The sequence below is a fragment of the Dromaius novaehollandiae genome, chromosome Z (assembly GCF_036370855.1).
Source record: "Dromaius novaehollandiae isolate bDroNov1 chromosome Z, bDroNov1.hap1, whole genome shotgun sequence".
Taxonomy (NCBI): Eukaryota; Metazoa; Chordata; class Aves; order Casuariiformes; family Dromaiidae; genus Dromaius; species Dromaius novaehollandiae.
Window position 1 is genome coordinate 25543068 of NC_088132.1, and position 21695 is coordinate 25564762.

The 21695-nt window shown below is 39.6% G+C and overlaps 1 long non-coding RNA gene across 1 annotated transcript; it reads left to right on the top strand.

Annotated features, from left to right (window-relative positions):
• Window positions 1-278: 278 nt before the first annotated feature.
• Window positions 279-13788, top strand: LOC112981893 (uncharacterized). Its single transcript, XR_003258846.2, has 3 exons — window positions 279-741; window positions 828-929; window positions 12910-13788. It is a non-coding gene; the product is annotated as an uncharacterized LOC112981893 (long non-coding RNA).
• The last annotated feature ends 7907 nt before the right edge of the window (window positions 13789-21695 follow it).

Genomic DNA, 21695 nt, shown 5'->3' on the forward strand with positions numbered 1-21695 from the left:
CTCACTATCCAAATACTCCAGCCCATGATGAGTAGGAAAGTTTCGTTGTGACAGTCAGGTAAATGTTAATTGAAAAGAATGTCTCAAAATGAATACGGAATGAAAATAGCATCTTGGGTTTTTTCCAGAATCCTCTTGCTTCCTTTCTCACTAAACAGCAAAATGTATAGTGGGGGATGATTAATTGCAACTGTGGTTTCCTTTTTATCTCGTACCAATAATCACAAGTATTATGTGTGCATCGCTAACATCTTTGACATGGGTCACAGCCTATTAAAAGTGAAGAAACATTAATCAATGGATTTTGAGGTATCACCTATGTTGCTGGCTGACTCTTGGACAAGTGGAAAAACACAGCAGACCTGTACTCTTTGCATGAGCTATAACTAGTTAACTTGTAACAAGCACTGTATGAGCCTAATAGGGAAATACTTCTTGCTTCAACTTTGTAGTCATGGTGAAATCCAGTGTTGCTGTAGTTACATAAAGGGAAAGAATCTGGTTTCATCAACATAGGAAAGAACTGTATTTCAAATCCACCTTCCCTTCTGCCCCCCAGGAAAAAGCTATTGTAGATCTTTAAAAATGACTTCCAATTAAAGTTTTATGAATGTTAGGAAATTTGTATTTACTCGAAGTGGACTCTTTTCTGACTTTTTTTGCTGATTTCAAGAGGGACTCAGTAGCCTCATGTTCTCTTTGAGAGCCCTCCCTAACTATTTAACTTTGAAATGCAAACAAGTGAGTATCTGGATTTCTCATTTACAGTAAATGAGATGATATGAAGTATAACAGGCTAATAACAGGAATAAATGGTTGTTTTGCAGGACTGAGCAACAGAAGAAAATGACCACAGTACATTACTGCATTCCTAACGGCTCTCCTAATTTTAAGATGTCTTACTAGAATTTCATGTCTCCTTGCTAGAGGTAAGAGTAGCTCCATCTTGACTGTAATGTTTGTCTCTATTTCCGCTTATGACAATCACTGTTCCATTACAAATGTGCTTGCACACAAGAGGAGGGATTGCTGGAGGTCTGTGCAGAGGTGTGCCGATGGAGAGTCACAGGTTTACTGCCACCACAGTCCAGCCAAGTCCTCCTAGGCCTTCACTGCTGTCTGAGAAGCACATGGTGCTGTAAAGAGAGGGTATAACTTTCAGGTAAATGTATGTTCTAGTAAAGACTGATGATTTTCAACGTATTATTTTAAGAGCAAACAAGGTCTGCCCACATGGTCATTTCACAAGTGTTTTCAATGTTATGATGTGTTTATACCTCTCCTTATTTTCAAGGGAGATTTGCAGCCAACTATTATGGTCCAGAAACTTCTTGAAGTACTATGAAAAACAGGACTTAGGACCATCTGTTTCACCTCCAGAGAGCTCCCTGGTGGTGTGGGTGGAAGGGAAGGCTATTTCTAAACTTACAATTTATGGGTTTCAGTTGTAGCAACAGCTACTGGCTGGGTGGTTTCCTGGCACTAAGAAGGACAATCCTTGTCCAAAGGGGCTACGCTGCAGGATCAAGTGGAGAGAGAGAGAGACAGAGAGAAGTAAACAGACAAGCACAAATATGGCAGAGTTTTCTATTCAAATTAATAAGAGCATCAACAGAACAGTGTAAGTGAAGCTCGAAACATAAGCTACTCCAGTCAGAATATTTGTAAGAGCAGCTGAATTACTGCTGATGTCAAGCAAACAAAAGCCATTTGGAGCCTATTTGGTTTTATCTTCCTGCTTAGCAAAGGACAGAACTCACTGCAAGTGATTTTGAGATGTAAGTTTCTAAGGACTCACTTCAACGGGATGCTTTTTTCTGTGTTAAACTTTAGGCATGAGGTTAGTCTCCAGAAGTCTACCAAAGAGATGTATTTACACATTTTGTGCAGCTATTTCCCTAATCAATATTAGGAACTAAGGGCTAGTGCAAGGAAAAATGATAGAAAGAAAAAGATCTTTAAAATCTTTCTAAATTTCTCCCTCTCAAAAAAAAAAAAAAAAAAAAAAAAAGACAAACGAAAAATGAAAAATGCACCACACCAATGCAAATGTATTTAGGCTGTCAATAACTACACAGTATTGAGGATCTCAGGGTGGAGTCTTGCTCAGGCATTGTCAGCATACTGGAATTTTCACCACTATTTTAGTGAAATACAATATATGTATTTCACAATCCCTGTTCTGAGGTGGGGAACAGCCTATAAAACTAATGAAGCCTTTAATCAAGTTGGAACAGGTACAGAAAGAAAGCAGAGGCTGCCATGTTTTGGAGGCAATCAGATATGCTCTCCTGAAAGTACATATATTAGGATTGCAGTATGGTAGTTTATTTTTTATCAGCTAAGTCTGCTGAGGGAGTGATAGCCCAGCTATCTTCCATCTTGGAGGAAGAATTTGGGCCATCCAGCCACTTAAAACTTATGAAAGAGAGGTGAGGGAAGTCAAGAGAAAAGGAGAGTCAGGAAATACGTTACAACAAAGTCTGTAACGAAATTTATCTGAAGGCTTCCTTGCTTCTGTGTAGTTTCAAAGTGTGAGAGAAGGAGGACCAAGGAATGGGAAGAAAAACAAGAGGATTGAAAGGTGGGTTTTTTTTTCATCATTGTAGATTTCTAGCCTATAAGCATGAACGTACTCTGAAGACACAGCTTCAAAGCAACCATGTACATGAGGGAGGGAATCACCCTCCACCTGCAGTGATGCAGGGTGGTAAAAGTTTTGTTAAGGAATTGTGATTTTTGATCCGCTAGAAAACATTGGAAAGCCATTCTTTCGAATAGCACCAATTCTTTCATTATTGCTTGATAAATGGCTCTGGAAATGAAAAATACATCATATTTATGTTATTTCTACTTTCCATTTGGCCATATCCTGCACTGGAGGATATCCACCTGATAGGGACAGGTTCTCCTGTTTCCCAATACTGTGAATGTTCTCATGAGCCTTTTGGCTTTGCCCTGATGAAACAAATGATGGATATACAGGAGGCTACAAAAAGGCCGCTGGAGTTTCCAGATGGTGTTTCCTATCTTTTGAGCTCTGGTGCCACCTCGTGAGTAAGTTAAGAACAAGCACAAGGAAATGGCATATTACAACAGAAATTCAGCCTCAGTCAGACAGAGATCGTATTCATACATTACTTTCCAGGCAGTCTGAGTGAAAAGAACTGAAACAGTTGAGCTTATTATTGAAAATGGAACTTTACTTTTTTGGTATCTCTTTTTTAGAGTTCTAGTTTCAGAAGGAAAGAAGGGGGGAAAAGCAAGCTAGGACTAAGTAATGAATTCTTAATAGAAATACAGACAGAGGTTTCTCAGAGGACCGAGGCAGAGAGCTACTGTGGAAAACACAAAAAGTTGTGCGCCCAGTGTACATCAGTGTCATTCTACTTCTGTACTTGAAAAGTGCTCGCTTCTGTCAAACTCCAGTCTTGAAAGAGAGACTCACCAACCTGATGGTCTGTCTTTCTGTCTCGTGTGATATGAAGGAGTTTCTGAGCAGAGGGGATCAGGAGATTAATTTTCAGCACATTTGGGCAACAGCGGGAATAAGAGAGCCAGAGCAGGCTTCTAATAGTTACCATAACAGAAGGTGTTATGGCAGGGTGATGCAGCTAACCTGCTCTAACCAGCACGGCACATTTGCTGAGGTTAAGGAGAAGAGGGGCCAAGCTGGTTTTGGAAATGAAACTCATTCATTCCATCTTCATTCCAAAGGTGGCTTCAGCTAGATGTTTTCAGCTGGTTTTTTTTTGCCACCATTATATGCTTCTATTTTGGTAATATGATTGGAATAAGGTGCCCTCAAAAGTCTTTGAAAATCTGGGCTTTGATTTTGCAGTTTCTTGCCTCTCCATCTATTAGGGTAATTCCATACCAATGTAGATAGACTAAACACACTCACTGTAAGGAATTCAGATATTACAAAACTGGTTGTCACTCACCACAGCTAGGCAGGTGACCATCTCCATATTTAGTGTTATTTTCAATGCTATTCTTTACACGACGATGAATCAGGATGTTTCTCGATTTGTCTGAATAAATCGGGTCAGGAATTAGAGTTCCTTGGTTCTTTGATCATAGTATGCAGAGATTTTCATTGAATCGTTTGCTGTGATACTAATATAGGTTTCCCGAACAGTTGCAGTTATTTAGTAATGTGCATTTGTGTGACTCTATCAACAGTAACCTGCATCTTCAATTAAATTTGCTGTGTCTATTTCAAACTCCTCTTAGTCCTGCCTTCTTAACTACATTAAATGATTGTGGTTTGCTATCAAAAATGGCCATTTGACTTTTTCAAATTGTTGATGAATGTAAGAAGCAACATTAGAAACAAAAAGTTAGGACTTCTTATTGCTCCATTTTATCTGTTTTGAAAATCCAACACATTTCTTTCTCCATCTTTTACCATATTCTAATCTATGCTAGAACTTCACTTCTCAGCTACTGACAACTTTAATTTCTTATAAGCCTCATGAGAACCTATGCCAGACTTTAGCAAGTCCAACTGAATTGTAAACTTTCTTCTGCTATTTTACAGGTAAAATAAAGCTGGCTGGGTAACTAACTCACATTTTCTTTGTGGTCTCATCCTTGTTTGATGCTGCAGATGATTTTTTTTTTTTAAGGTTTTGGTATATATTTCAATTTGATTTTTAACTAAAATTTCAACTACTATGGAATATTCAACAAACAAATGCTTTTGATTTATGAATTGTCATTGTTTAATTTCCAGATTTCTTTATTCTGAAGGATAAATGGGTATGAATAAACACAATAAATTATTTGTTATTCTTACAAGCACTGTTCTGTTCTTCAGAAAATATTGGGGGGAATATAATTTTTGTGGCCTTATCTGAAATTATCAGTATGTGGCATTACCTGAAATGTATCAGGTTTGCTTCTATCTGATTGAGGGAAATGTCATTAACTTCTGGACTGCCTCAGAAACATCCTACTTGGCCATATAGCAAATGGGAAATCTTGTTAATCTATTGTACATTAACCAGACCTGGGAACAATGTTGTACTTATCTGCCTTTTTTTTTTTTTTTTTTTAATCAAATGCAGATATAAAGACATGTGGAAAATTACTGAAACTTACTAATCTCGCTCCATCAACTCTAAATCTTAGAATTTGGAATTTAGCATTTGAAATTAATTTCATCTATGCATGTTTTTAATGTCTTAGTAATAAGGAAAATACACAAATACAGTCTATGAAACACCAACACAACTCAAAACATACAAAGACAAGGAGACCTGAATCTCCAAGAAGTAGTTTGCACAAGATAAACTGAAACAAAATTGAAGTTGCTACACTGAAGTACCAGTGCTGTTAATTATGTAGGTCCACATATGAGAATATTTTTACCTTTTCCCCTAATGCAGAATACAAAATACTTTTTCTCCTATAGCCTATGTGGCTACTGGAGAAAATATCTGCATTGCCCATAACCACTAGATGTAGCTGTTGATACTTGTGGAAGAAGTTTTTTTTGTTTCCAGAAAGTAGGGGGTTTTGTTGGTGGTGGTGGTGGTTTTTTTGTTTTATTTTGGTTTTTTGTTTTTTTTTTTTTTTTAATAAATCTTCATGTTGTGGCTTTTACTTAAAATATTAGGGAGCCCCTCAGTCAGTCCCTGAATTTGCCAGTGCCTCTCCCATTAAATATGATGCCAAAAGGTAATGTACAAAATTTAAGCATGACACGAGTTCTTGTGAATTACTTATAAACTAGTGATGTTTCAAAATAAATTAGGATATAAGTTTCCAGCTATCAGCCTGACATTGTAACTACAGTGGTGTAGCCCAAGTTTCTCTTGCAGCATCAATGCATTTTACAAGGCTACGATATAGCAGTAATCCGATCAGCTGCAATTGCCACAATACCAGACGGATCCCTAAAAATAGAAGTCCTCTAGTAATCTGTCTAGATTACTGAACTCAGTGAGCACTTGGCGATAAATTAGGGAGTGCTTGCAATATTGAACAAAAAATATCATGAAGTTTTATTTTCAGAGACATCTAGAAATATTCCATATTCTGTTTTACCATTTTCTTGGGAAATGCACTTAAAGGAAAAACACATGATTTTGCTTTATTGCTTTTTAAGTTTTTTTTAGATAGCAGGGTTATGGTAAATTTCAAACCATACTGACAGTGTCACATTTTTTAATATTGTATTAGAATAGTTTAATTAAGAAAGTATAATGTAGAAATATGGCTATCTTTATCAACAGAAATGAGATGAAGTGTAACCATATATACTAGTTTTTGGTATCATTTTCCTCTGTAATGGTTAAGAGAACTATGTCTGCAAGCACATGTATTTGTGTTCACTGCTTTAGTAGTATATAAATCTAAAATGTGCATTTAGAAAGAGAGAGAGGGGCAGACAGGATAAATACGATGGTGGACAGTCATGCATCTTTTTTTTGTTTTCATGCATTTCCTTCATGCCCTGTGAATGAAAAAGACCTGAAGCCAGGGGTCTGATGCACTTTTTCATTTCTAGCAGATAAATGCAAACAAAAAATTAACATAACAAGGTGGCAGTTATATGGCAATGTTAATGACTGAATGTGGACTAGTACACTTATCAGTACATCTATGACTATTATGTTACTGAGAGAGATGTATGAAGATTTGGGTTTAGTTTACTGCTGTCAGTGGAAGTCTTTTGTTTGTTATTAACATGAACTGTGTTATACATGCAGACTACTGGTAGGAGAACGGCATCTACATCCAGACCTGAATGAAGATTAAATTCCCTGAAATTATAAATACTCTATCTCATAACACTCCCTTATACACTCATCCTTTGAGCCTGTCTCCTGTTCTCAGTTGCACTTGTGTGGCTTTATAGCTTTCAGTGGGATTGCTGTGGTATACCTGAGTCTGTACATGCATTTGCAGTTCCATACATGGTGGTCTGACTCCATACTGCCCAGCTGATCTGTACAGAAGCACTTATCATTTGTCCAGACCTCTAGCTTTCTAAGGGTGGTAAATTCTTCCAGGCGTGGGTGTGGTAGATCATCAGTATAAGCAATAGTTTAATGCTCAAAGTGATAGTGTTACGGGCATTTAAACAAAAACAGAACTCTGCTTCAGGATTTTTGCCATGAAGAACTCCAGAATTCAAAATAAAATTAATCCCAGAAACACCAAGTTAATCATAAATTGCATTGATTTCTTAGGCATCTTTCCCTGCTCAGCCAGGAGAAACTTGCTCCAGCCACCAAGCCAGGAGACATGCAGCAGCAGTTTTACTGCCTTTCTCAGGTTTGCCTGTTTTGTCTGGTCTCCTCCAAAGGTGGGATCTGTTGACCACTTGCTTGCCCCCAGTTTCATTCCTTGTCTCCTGCTCCCATATCCCCAGTTCCATGCAGCTGCTGACTTTGACTGGGTATTGCTCTAAATGTGCCGCTCCAAGGCTGTTTCACGAGACATGAAACATTTTGTTCTTGTCACCCTGATAGCCCCACAACTGGCACTTCCTTCACTTGCCTCAGTCCCTAGCTCCATTTTCTTGGTAGGCTACTCTCGATGTGACTGATTTTCCCATTTGTTGATCTACTGTTGAATTGTTTGCAGTCATGTTCATTTTGAGATCTTTTGAGAGTCATTTGAGATCCATTTTTCAGCATTATCAAATTTCCCTCTCTTCCATCAGAACATCCATTCTTCCGCCTGTCATTTTCTTGTACCTCCTTGCTTCTGCTCTATTCTGTTCTCTTCTTTCCCTCTGGTTCTTACCAAACTTAGCTGTGGCTTTTCCACACTTCCATACCCTAGGGATACAGAAGAAAAAGGCAAGGCCTGAAGCTATTGAAGCAGAAATCCAGGACAAATTCAGATCTTTTATCAACATCCTTTTCATCCATGGCAATGTTCATCCTCCTCTAGTTTCTAACATCATGCCTGTCCCAATTTACCTTTTCGTCCACCTATTGATATCTCTAGAACAATCACTGCTCTCTTGGAAATTATGTTGCTGTATGTGCTCAGTTTCTCAGCCTCTGTCCATAGTAGAGACCCATATCTTTTCCTCTAGCAATGTCTCTGAAGCCACTTTCACATGAAGAATCCTTGTCCCTACCTACTTTGCACAAAATAGAGGAACTTTGGTTTTCTCTCCTTTTCCCTTTCCCTTATATTCCTTCTTCCCTTTTACAATCTTTTTCATCTTATGAAAAACATTTCTGCATTTCACTCTTCTTCATCGACATCTTACTGTCATGCATCATCTTCTTGCCCTCTCTGTGTCTGTCAGCTTATCTTTCTCACATTGACTCCTGGATCTCTCTTTATTATCGGAGTGTTCTATCTTACTCTCCGAGGACTTCATCTTCCATGCTGATGACTGTCTTAAGGCCTTGCCCTCATAAATCTTTAGTCTCATCTCTTCAGTTGACTTGCAGCCCTGGCTTCACTCTCTCACTCAACCGAAAGGCCAGTCATTTGTTTTGCTTTTCACGCTGCACAGTTTTCTCTCTGATGTCCCTGTTACTTCTGCGACAGCCACCGGTGTTTCTCACCACTGCTTCTTTGCTCTCCTTTTCTGACGCTATCCACTAGGACTTTCATCAGCAGAGATGCACTTTTTTCTCCCCCTCCCACTTCCTTCCTCTGGTATGGTTTGATTCTTTTCCTCCTCACCTTGCTTTCCCATCTAGACTCCTTTTCTCCTGCCCTACTGCAAGTTCTGCAGTTGTACAGTAAAACCTTGTTTTCCCTTTTGCATCTGCTTTTATAATTTTTCCTCTGGAACTGTGAAGGGTCTGGTGACACATAACCAGCCAACTCTTTCCATTACTAGAGTCCTTCTCTTCTTCTCTCTGCTCCTCCAGTGTTAGTTATCAATGGGAGATTGTTCCTGCCTGATTACATATTTTATAATGAACACTGTACATGAGCCACACTTATGGAACAAATAAAATAGATGAGAGAGAGACAGGAATTATCTGTCATTAATGACTAGAATCCATCAGGTAGTCATTAATCCCTGAGAAAAACATTGTGCTTGGGTTTTTATTCTTCTATCACTGCAACTTGCCTTTCATATTTATTTCATTCTGTTTTTCTGGATCTGTATACTTCTTCTGCCCAGGCAGGTACAGGATGAATGAGCTGTCACATAATAAATCACTAGAGCTGACGTAAGATGTACTGCATTCTGAAAAGTAGTTCTGCATCTCTATTTGGAATTTCGCCTTTTTGTGAGGTACATTTGGCTGTACATTCAGGCTAAGCCCTTCAGCTGATGTTGAGTCATGCAAATCCAAATGGTTTTTTTGAAGGCAGGATTTCTAGCATTCTAAATTCCTTAAGTTATGTATAAAATTGGAGAAATCTCCAGATATTTCTACCTACAAATTTCAGAACAATTGTATTCAAGTGCAATCCTGGGCATGCGCATATGGGGCTAAGTGGAAAATTGTCCTTCAAATTATGGAATTTGCCAAACATGGATCTATTAGAGCTGTCTGGATCCATTCTGGGATGTACATATGCCACAAATATGCCTATTTTTTTCTTTTCAGATGAAGAAAGGAGCTGTTTCTGTAGGTTTTTACCAGTCAAAAATTCTCCTTATGCAAATTCTTAAAGGAAACAGTTAAACTAACAAAGCTACTATCCTGACGGTGAAAATCTGGCTCATTATACTGATATCTAATTAGTAATTGTGTGAAGTGGAGATTAAACACTGGTACTATAGGAGAAACAAGCATATCTGCATCAGAGACTTACCAAGAATGAAAAGCTTGTTCAAATCAAGTACACTTTCACTGCCTGTATACATATCTGTCTGGAATTTGTGGTATCTTTTTGTCGTATTTGTTGTGCTACAGGTGGAAAATATGAAACTGCATTGGGATATTACGGAAAGGTAAATCCTAGTTTGTTTGTTTTTTTAAGGAAATATAACTTAGCAGTATGTAGGAGCTATTTCTAATCCTCAATAGTTGTACATATTTTGGGGTAGACTTTTTTTATCTGCCTCACTTTTGCTTTTTGTAGTAAAAGTATAGGTATTTTGTATTCAGTTTGTATTTTTGTATAGAAAATCTAGGTCCCACAAGACAAGAGTTGTATTATAACACTAATACACAGGCTAAGGAAAGAACAGACAACACTATTTCAGAAATATCTGTCAAGCAAAAGTACTGAAACAGGGTAGGAAAGTAAGATTTTGCTCCTGTTTTCCATGCTACATCTACTTTGTGCTTCTTCAGTAACAGGTATCTGCTTCCCTTGAGCCATGAACTCTATGCTGCACCTCTCAGAGGTACAATGAAAAAATCTTACTCTATATGTTTGTTGTACAGAGGGTGATAAAAGCAAGCGCTCTGTGTACTTACCATTTTTGTATAATCAGCAGGAAGCCTTAAAATCTTAGGTGGCTGATTTGCACATTTTCATCAGATACTTGCAAATGCAATCAAAACAAACCACTACAGTTTAAAAGTTCAAGCAATGACTCAGTCACTTGATATAAAAAAAAAAGAAAAAAAAAGTCATTCATTTTATATTTAATGAACCTTAATTTAAACCAAGGCCATTCAAATGTCTCTTTTTTTTATTGAAGTATCTGCGTTGTGGAATCTAAAATGTATTGTCAGATATTATAAGCTGATTCTGAAACTGAATTACTTGCTGCCACACCAACATACTCACTTGGAAAAGAAATGCAAATACAGCGCATAACTAGCGTTCTTGATCTGTTTAAACTGTCCTCACTCCAACTAAATGTGCCTACATCCTTTTTTTTTGCTGCTATGTAGAGCTAGAACGAACTTGTCGATCCAGTTCAAAACAAGGTTTTGCTTTCCTGCCTGCCTTCTACCACCATCCCAACACAAGTGTTTTTTGCACAGGCAGAGGAAACTGTTTCATACACCTTAAAAAGGGGAACTCTATTTTGAATATGTAAAGAAGCTGTGAAACAACAGGGAATAGGGCTGGAGGTCTGCTCTGCCCCTTGCTTTTCTTCTCGTCTTTGGACCTATTCTTCTGGTCTCTGGACTGGAGTAGGTAGCCCCTTCATACCACTTGCAAGATGTGTTAGGATTCCTGGACGCATATAAATTGCTCACAGCCAATACTTTGGACTGCTGATGGAAACAACTATGATGCAGGTAGTGCAATATACTCTTTACAGCTGCCAGAGCTTAACAGAAGGGCAGCTGAATCCAGCATCAGAGCTTTCAATAGCCTTTTGAGGATATTGTAGAGAGTATTACAGTGATTTGGTCTAAAAGTTACATGTGCCTGACCCACTGTGGTGAGCCTGACCCCTTGTCAGATACAGATCAATATAAATGCTTTCAGTCACAAACACCAAATGGAAATATGAGGTCAGTTCAGGGTTCAAAAAGCAATCCCAAATTATGAAACTCGACTAACCCTTTCAATAACAGGGACAGGAACTATCCTTGTTACAGTCTCAGCTACACTGTTGCCACACACATCCCTTTTGGTTGGACTTAATAAGCCTCAGATAGGTGAAGTGCCTTTTAGACTTTGGAAATTTCTGAATGCCTCACCACAGAAAAAGGAAAAAAAAAAAAAAGATTTACTAAGAGCACAGGCTTGTCAATATTCAGTACAGACTCAGCTGCCCACACACATTTAGGATATGTAGATGACAATCACAAGAAGGCTGAGAGCTTTTAAATAAAATAAAAATGAATGTTTTTAATTATATGTGGATTGTTCACAGGTGAAGACCAATATATCTTATCAAAACTGAAACCACTGTGCTCTGTTAAATCAGTACTATCAAGAATAAATTTTTGCAGTACAGTTAATACTGTGTCTTTGTTGGAATAGGCAAGTCCAATAAGCTAACTGAAATATGAGCACAGCTACACTGTATCAGGATATCTCAATAATACATCTTAGGGTGCATTCATATACAGTATTTATTCCAATGACTGTACAGTACAAATTGCATTGCAGAAGTGGCCACAGGAAGAAGATATTTAGAAGGATGCGTCTGAAAGGGCAGGTTTGGTCGGAACTTCTCAGAGGTCTCAGTGCAAATGTCTAGCCAGCCCATCGACAGCCTTCCTAATAACTGTATTAAAGGCTCTCACTGTTTTAGTGATGAAGCTGTTTAGTGTGTTGCTTGCCTTGTGCTATAACAAAGTGTAGATTATTGCCTTCGTTTGACTGGAAATGTTTATGAAAGCGAGAGAACACACTCAGATCCAGAGAATATACAAGACTGACACTGCATGCTCTTCTTTACAGTGCCAGGGGCTGGCTGAGTTTGAAAGGCCAGTGCCACAGGTAAGTGTGGCTGGTGAGAAGAGGCCAAAATAGCTCTTGAGACATCTTTTACCTTCCTTTTTTGCTTCTTACCCTTTCAAATGCATCGCTTTTTCTTTTGATAGCTTTGGGGCATGTGCTAAAACCACTCCAGACTGCTGGGATACTCTGCAATGTGTTATTTCCAAGATAACGGCTGTGTTCTGACTCTTGTTTCTAGGTTCATGGAAAATCCTCCCTGAATCCTCTTTGGACATTCAGAAGGCCCAGCCTCTACTTTTGAATACGCTCTTTTTCTTGGGAAGCATCTTCTAGAAATCACCTAAGAGTTAAAGAGCTAATTTCTGTTGCACTCATACACTCTGGAGAGCAACAGCTGTCTTAACATTTTTTAAATGGAGCTGTATATTTTGCCGCTGAAGAAATATGACTATTCCCATAACTCATTCAGCAGGTGCTAATGAATAGGGAAGATGTTTCAAATTCATTTTCATTTAATTCTGTCCCTCTAGCTAAGAAGTTTAACTCTATGGTCTTTCTGCAAGAAAAGCAACAAATGAACAAAAACATGATACTGAATGTCATTACTTATGAAATGTATCTGATGAGATTTGATTTTTCTCTTTTCAGAAAAAAAATGACCTTATGAAGACAAGAACTGCCAGGAGGGATCTCTGCCTTTCTACAACTTTCCTGCACATTCTTAAAGACAGTTTTAAGACAAATGGATGCCAATAAAGCCCATAGGAAATTATAGCTAGCCCTCATGAGAAGGGTACACTGGTTTATCTGGCTGCTCTTCCAAATAGGCAATACTCCCCAACAAAGTAAGAGACAGGTGATAACATGTTTTGAAACACTCCTAAGCAGGTCCTTCTCAAGGTCAGACAGATCTTTTTTTGAATTTTGCATTGGGGTGAAAGAGATGACTTAATTGCTTGCAATAAATCTTCAAATATCATATGGTGACATTTTGGTGAACAAATACACGCTCCTGCAAGTTAAAGCAATACTTGATGGTCTAACATCCATTGAAAGGAAAAAAATACATACATAATTATACTGAATTCAAACTTTTCCCATCATGTCAAAATCCATCTGCTCTTTCAAGCCACCTGGTTGTTTCAAATCAAATGGTCAACCATAATGGCAATTAATTTGCAGCTGATAAGCATCAGAAAAATCTCCACTGCAATGTCTACAAAGAGAGAATGACTGACTTTGTCTTTAAAGCTGAAATTCCCACTTTCTCTGAGCTCACTGACATCAAGGGAATTTCATCTGCATAATTCTGCTGTTACCAAAAAAGCCTTAGACCCTATGCTCTATTCTGTGGGGGAGCTTTTAGTTTGGTTATTACCTTCCTAGTCTTCTTAAGGGAACACTGTGCTGCACTGTACGCGGTCATGTCTGTGGTGTTACATTCAAAGTGACAAAACTGAGGGTACTGATAAGCAAACAACATTCCTGAGTCTGCAGAAGCTGTTAATGGTATAATACAGCAGTCAGCATCATGTAAACCTGTCGCTACTGTATTGTTTTCAGATACAGCAACAGAAATGTTTGCAAACCAGGGGAGCAGCGGGTTGCAGTGAAACAATTAGGGTTTTTTTTGTGTGTGTGTGGGGGGGTTTTTAGGCACTTATGTAGGAAGTCCTTGTTAGCATTTTTTGAGTCACGGTTGTCCTTTTTCAGCTTGTAATTGCAGTGGCATAAAGTAAGCAAAAACAGTGGTAGTCAATCAACACCCACAAATCTATTTAAACACCCTGAACATCTTTAATCTATGCTCTTGACATTGGCAAAATGTTAGAAGTCTGCATCAAGTGACAAGAACAACAAAAATTCTCAACAACAAAGAATTACTTTGTTATTCTTTTGTATCAAATCAGGGTCCTGGCTGTAGTAAGAGATGGTCTAATCAGCAAGGAAAAAATGGTCTGAGGTCTGCTTCAGCGAATGACAACCTGGCAGAAAAGACATTTCAGCATCTTCCTACCATTTCATGCAGTTGATTGTAATGACTGTTGATTGTAATGGTAGTTTGAGCCATTTTATATTATGGGAAATGTCAAAATCTGTATTGTCCAAGGTCTCACAGGTTTACAAAAATACTACTTAGGAATTGCAGCTAATGCAATCTATAGCCTTCCTAAATACTAGATGGAAGCAGCCTCTTACTACACTTTTCCCCTCCTTTCTGCATCTCTCTCTCCTTCACTATAGTATTACAGCAATTATTTGCTTTGAACTATTTCATTTTGAGGACCATTGTGCTGGGTCCGGGATTGTCCCAGGGAGGGGTAATGCCTGTTATAACCCAAGAGCAGTGCCTCCTGATGTTAAGTAAATCCTATTTGACAGAGCTTATGCAAGAATCACACTCTTGACCTACAGATGACATATCATTATAAAAGGAGCATTTGAAAATTGCTGCTGCTTGTCTGGCTGCTTCCAGGATGCTGCTTTTTCAGCTGAAATTTTAAATGATTTTATAGTTAAGACAAAATACCACAAAGCAATCTAAACAAACAAACAAACCCAAACCTCAAGCCCTAGCTTAGTTCCATTTTCTCCCATACATCTCCCATCCTCTTTTTCTCAATTTGCAATATTCCCAGTCAAGCTTCCTCCATAAGATTTTTCTCATGCCATGTTTCTCCCTGTCACTACTGCTGGTTGTTCCTTTCTCTGTCGTTCTGTATCTTTTACCTTTGCTTGTCTCTAGTATGCAAGGTTACTGTTCAAACTCTACCAGCATTTCTTGAAGCTTGTTTTCCTGAGTGTGACTGTGCAACTAATTTGAGGGGTCAGGGATGGGGCCACAGCTGCAAATCAATCATACGTGTGTTCAGTTTGTGTCTGCCATGTGCTAAATAAGATGCAATTTGATGACACAGCTCGGACAAGCCAGCAGGGAGCCAATGCTGACCATGGGGATGGAGGAGGGTACCGTTGCTCCTTTATACTTTGGTTGCATCTTCCTCCCTTTTCTTTTGTATTGATGCTGATATGTGTTTGACTTCGCAGTCACTAGACCAGGGAGGGGGCCAAGCAGGCAGAAAACTAATCACTCTTTTTCACAGTTAGTTTTCTGCTGGTTTAACTTCCTGACTTGGCTGACTGCAAGGTCGGGTGAGGACCATTGCTGGCAGAGGAGGCTCAGCGGGAGCTGGGCAGTCCTCTCTACAGGGACTAACCCTGCATTTGACTTCACTGCCTTGTCCAGCAGCATCTGCAAGATCTTGTGAGGATACACACTCTGGGAAGGCACTTTGGTGTCCACCGCACCTGTGGCCCATACAAAAGCTCACTTCACTACTGAACCACAGGTTACTTACTATATTAGCCTTTTCAAATATATTTTTAATAAAAATAGTTGAAAAGTAGTCTAGCTTTGGGTAATAGCCCATAGAATTCCCAGTCAGCCCCTGAATGTGGCTTTTTCAGCTCTTTGAATATCTGTAGATGTGGCTTTGAAGTACATTTTTTAACTTTTGACCACTGCCTTAAACAGTTTGCCTTAGAAAAGGTTAAATGTATAACAATGTGAAGGGAAATATATTGAAATTAAAAATCCTTCAGCCATAAGGGATATATCCGATAGATATAAGCCAGGAGAAAAATGAAAATAATGAAGAAGTTTTGTCTACGAGCCCTAGAAAACTTGTATAACCCTGACTAAGGCTCCAAAGTGAACAGGAAGATGGAAAATGATATGTAAGAAGGCTTTTGTCTCTTAGATGTGTATCATTCATATATTTTTATGTGACTGGTTAAGGTTTAGTGGGGTTGCTGACCGCTTCTATTCTAGTTGCTTCTGCTTTTATTTAAGCAATTTGTAGTTGAGGAGAGTTGGTATGGCCACAGCATGGCTCTAATCAATAAAAAATGTGCAGCTGTTATTGCAAAAATCTGTTTGAAAAATAGGAAAACATGATTTCAATATAAGTTTGAAGATTAATCCTAGTTTGATTATGGTGGGGCTCAAAATGGACCTGGTTTTCATAGTTTGAAACTCTTCTCATATTTTCTTGAAAATGTTTTGAACATTCCCCCCTCCTATTTCTTTCTCTTCACAAAATTAGTCTGTGGAAAAAAATGTAGGTTCAAAGTTTCCTTTTTTAGTAATTTTTGGAATTTTTTTGACATTAGAATTGAAAAAAGAAAATTATAAAGTTCCATACTTTTCCACTGCATTTTTAGTGGGAAAGAGAGAAAGAGGAGAGAAATTCTTAAAAATGCAAAACCCAAAAGCAAAAAAAAAAAAAAAAAAAGGCAAAACCCAAAAGCAAAAAAAAACTTTTTTAAAGAAAAATTTAAAAATCTTAATTGCAAATGATGTTTTCCTTAAAAAAGGGGTTTGATGAAACCCTAATATGAATGTTTCTCAACAGAAGCATTTCTAACTGCTGTTAGTAATAAAGGGTTTAAACAGTGAACAGATTCCTAATCATGCAGTAACAGGCAAGGTATTGTTCATATTCCATCTTAAAGAGCAGTCATTAAATGTTTCCCTAATGGGTTCTTTTCTACAACAATTATTCCAAAAGATGCATATTCATACTGCTTATTTTGGGACAATTTAAAAAAAAGGCAGCTCATTGGCAGTAAAGCAAATCAACAGGACTAATAGAATGACATGTAACTTTAAGAATAAGAATATCTTAGCAGCATGAACTCATTCTAGTTGTTATTTTGATATTGAAAGGTTAAGTCTATTGTACTAATACCCACTGAAAAGAGGAGGGGTGTGAATCCAGAAAAAGGGATGTAAGAAGGAGGGAGTGAATTGTTCTGAAAGCAAGAGGTTGTAACTCTAAACTGCAGCTTGGTCTTTTCATTTTTGTTTCATTGTTTGAGACAGTGAATCACGGCATTCTTATCTACTCCCTCTCACCCATCAGCCTGTATAAGCTTTCCTGGTTTTCCTCCAGCTCCCAGAGCCAGCTTCTTGTCTGCAGGACAACGGAGGTCCTGCAGGTCTCCACGGAGGTCCTGAGAGGTCTGCCTGGATTTTTTTCTACAATTGTCCTTCTACAGCTATTACCTTTGTGATAAAGAGCCAGAGAGCTTTCTAGTGATGTACTTAGTCACCATTTATACTTATCCTTCTTGCATGTATAACTTTGGTGTAATTTTAAGAAGCCAGCTACTGCCTAATTTAAAATTAAAAAAATTCTAAAACCCAAAACCACTCCATGAAGGGACAGTGTGGAGGCTGCAAGAGAGCCTTTTCCTTCCCCTCCACTTCTCCTCCATCTGTGATGCCTGAAGACAACCCATGCTTTGCAGGGTGGGGTTCCACCTATAACAGCAACACATAGTCACAGCTGAAAGCTGAACCCCAAAACAAAATTCTGTCCAAGCCCAGAAGAAACTGGAAAAAAATGCAGATAACACAAAGCCCAAATAAATTTTGTATTATGCCTTCTCACTATTAGAAAAGCAGTTACTGCAAGAGACTCTTGTAAAGGGAATAATGCCAAATAATCTTTTTCAATGTTATTTTCTTTCAAAAAAGTATCTAAAAGAAAGAGGAAGTTCTTCCTTTCTTTTTCTTTTTTTCCTCCCTTTCTTTTGTGGTGGTATACATTTTGATCTGATCTGAAAGTAGTCAAGGGCAAGAACAGAAGAAAAAAGAACTTTTGATTTTAGGTCTACACCAAAGCTCAGTGACTAGGCTAGAAGACAACTCAGGAGCCTAAGAGGAAATCATAGAAAGAGAAAATTGGCCACAACCAACATGTAAAACCCCACACAGACTTCTGTAACATCAAGAAAAACTGAAATAGAATTTGATTCCACTCTGCTTCCTCCTGCTGCTCTGCCTGTTGAACTCAGCGTTACCGAGAAAACTGTCTGTACCAAAATTACAACACCTCCTCCACCCTCACCACTGGGGAAAAAAGAAGGGTTCAGAAGCATTCATGGCTCAGGCAGATTTATCACAGGTTTGTCTAAAACACATTTTGGTTAATGAGTGCAGGCAATTAAAAAGTGAAATCATTTAACTCCCTGAGACGATGGTTAATACCACATGCTGGGTAAGCAATCTCACTGTTATTGGGAGCCTAGGAGGACAGCATAGATCAGAGGTTCTGGATCATTTGGGTTTACAGTTCTCTACAGTTACCTGTTCAGTGCTCAGCTTACAGAAATCCCAGCTAGGAAATGGAGGACAGTCTTTCACAAGTCATTTTTTTCCTCAAGTATATGAAATACAGACATTTTTACGTGCCTCAGGATTTGTTGCTGGTCATTACACAGATGATTATCTTCACGGATTTTCATTTGGGCTTCAACCTTTTACAACAGTTGATAATGAAATCAGTGACAAGTCTACAACACCATTTACTTCTTAAGGCCCTTTGTTTTGACTACTTTACTTCAGTCACTCTAACTAACTGGATTTTCTTTTGGATTAGAAAAATAGAGTGAAGTTTATTCAGGTTTAGCTAATTTTGGCTAATTTTAAATTCTGCCCATTTGGGTAGCTGACCTAGTTAGCTATCGCTGAAAGCAGACCCCATGCTTGCTTGGCCCTTTCTCTGGCTGAGTACTTCTGCAGCTTCCCTCACGCTGACAGCTTGCCAGTACAGCCCGCACAGTGCTGAGAGCTACCCCATCAGCTACCCCAATGGGAAGAAAAGGGGTAGTTTTTCTTCCAGTTTCATCACTAGATGATGAGGCAGTGTCAGTAAAAGGGAAGCAAAGGAAACCCACAAAAGCAGTTACCTCATAGCGTGGCTTTGTTGCACTGTCCTCTAGGAGATGTTCTTTTCTTATATGGTGTAGGCGATTTTCCCAGATTCTTCTAGTACACCCATCTGAGTCTCACAGAAACACATCATAGTTGAGGCAGAGAGGGACCTCTAGAGATCGTCTAGTCCAACCCCCCTGCTCAAGCAGGGTCACCTTGAGCAGGCTGCTTAAGGCCAAGTCTGGTTGAGGATTGACTGTTCCCAAGGATGGAGACACCATAACCTCTCTGGGAAACCTATGTCAGTATTTGACCACCCTCACTGAATAAAAAAGCTTTTTTTAATGTTTAGTGGAATTTCTGTATTTTGGTTTGTGTGCATTGCCTCTTGTCCTGTCAGTGGGCACCACTGAGAAAAATCTGGCTCTGTCTTCTTTACTCCTCCCCCACAATCAGGTATTCATACGCATAGATAAGATCCCCCTGAGCCTTCTAAAGGCTAAACAATCCCAGCCCTCTCAGCCTCTCTCTGTATGAGAGATGCTCCAGTCCCTTCATCATTTCTGTTGCCCTTTGCTGGACTCACTCCAGTAGGCCCATATCTCTCTTGTAATGGGGAGTCCAGAACTGGATCCAGTACTCCAGATATGTCTCACCAGTGCTGAGCAGAGAGGGAGGATCACCTCCCTCAACGTGATGGCAATGCTCTGCCTAATGCAGCCCAGGGTGCTGCTGGCTGCCTTTGTCGCAAGAGTGCATTGTTGGTTCTTGTTCAACTTACTGTCCACCAGAATCCCTTCTCTGCAGAGCTGCTCTCCAGCCCACAATGGTGCATGGGATTACTCCTCCCAAAGTGCAGGACTTGACATTTCTCTTCTCTGAACTTCATGAGATTCCTGTAACCCATTTCTCTAGATTGCCAAGGTGCCTCTGACTGGCAGCACAACCGTCTGGTCTATCAGCGACTCCCCCAGTTTTAAATCACCTGTAAATTTGCTTAGAGTGCACTCTGTCCCATCATCCAGGTCATAAATGAAAATGTCGACCAGTATTAGCCCCAGTATTGACACGTGGGGGACACCACTGGCCTCCAGCTGGACTTTGTGCTGCTAATCACAACCCTCTGAGTCCAGCAGTTTAGCCAGCTTTCAGTCCACCTCATTATCCACTTATCTAGCCCATGCTTCATCAGTTTGTCCATGAGAATGTTATGGGAGACAGTGTTGAAAACCTTGCTGAAGTTGAGATGAACAATATCCACTTCTCACACCTCATGCACAGATCAAGTCATCTCACTGTAGAAGGTTGTTGGGTTGGTGAGGTGTGATTTCCCTTTCACAAATCAATGTTGATGGCTCCCAAACAACCTCTTGTCCTTAATGTGTTTGAAAATGGTTTCCAGGTTCCATCACTTTTCCAGGGTTCAAGGTAAGGCAGACTGGCCTGTTCCCCAGATTATCCTTCTTGTTCTTACTGAAGATAGAAATGACATTTGTTTTCTTTTAGCCCCCAGGAACCTTCCCAGTCACCATGACCTTATAAAGACTATCGAGGCTATGGGATTTGCCCTGGCTGTGAGGCCCTGCCCTGCCACCACCAGGACCAGTTTTGTGTCCAGTTCTGGGCTCCCAAGCACAAGAGAGACATGAAGCTACTGGAGTGAGTATGACGAAAGGCTGAGAGAGCTGGGACTGGAGAATGGTAGACTTAGGGGGAATCTTATCAATATGTATAAATATCTGAAGGGAGGGTGTAAAGAAGATGGGGTCTGACTCTTCTCTGCGGTGCCCAGCAATAGGATGAGAGGCAACGGGCACAAACTGAAACACAGGAAGGTCCATCTGAACATGAGGAAAAACTTCTTTACTGTGAGGGTAACAGAGCACTGGAACAAATTGCCCAGAGAGGTTGTATAGTCTCCATCCTTGGAGATATTCAAAAGCTGTATGGATAGGGTTCTGGGCAAGGTGCTCTAGGTGACCCTGCTTGAGCACGGAGTTGGACTAGATGATCTCCGGAGGTTCTTCTAACCTCAACCATTCTGTGATTGTGTGATTCTGTGTCTCTGCTGCTACCAGTCCCCAGCCCAGGGAGCCTCAGATCACAGGGCACTCTGGAAAGGAAGAAAGCATTGAGTCCCTCAGTCTTTCTCATGTCCTTTCCCACTGTATGAAGGAGGACTCATCTACTTCTTCCTGAATAGGCAGCCTGTAGTTGACATCCACCATAATGTCATCCACATAGATTTGCCCATTAATCCTAACCCATAAACTCTCAGTTGGCTCGTCACCTATACCCAGGCAGAGCTTCATGTATGCTGCTTTCGCACATGAAGGGCAACTCACCCTCATTGCCATCCTGGCCTGTCCTTCCTAAAGAGCCTGTATCCATCCACAGCAGAACTCCAGTTGTGTGAACTATTCCAGCAAGTATCTGTGATCCTAATGAGGTCTTGGCACTGGAACTGCATGCAGTTCCTCCAGTTTGTTTCCCATGCTGCATGAGTTAGTATACAGCCACTTCAGAAGGACACACACTTGTGCTCATTTCCCAGAAAAGGCATGAGAACTTTCCCCATCATGTAATCTTCTTGGCGGTCCCCTATTTGTGTGCATGCACCTGAGGTGGGCTCCCTTCAGCTCTTTTTTGTTGATTACAAGGTCTCTCTTGTCCACGTCACCCTTCACCCTCTGCTTGCCAATCCAGTCCACCA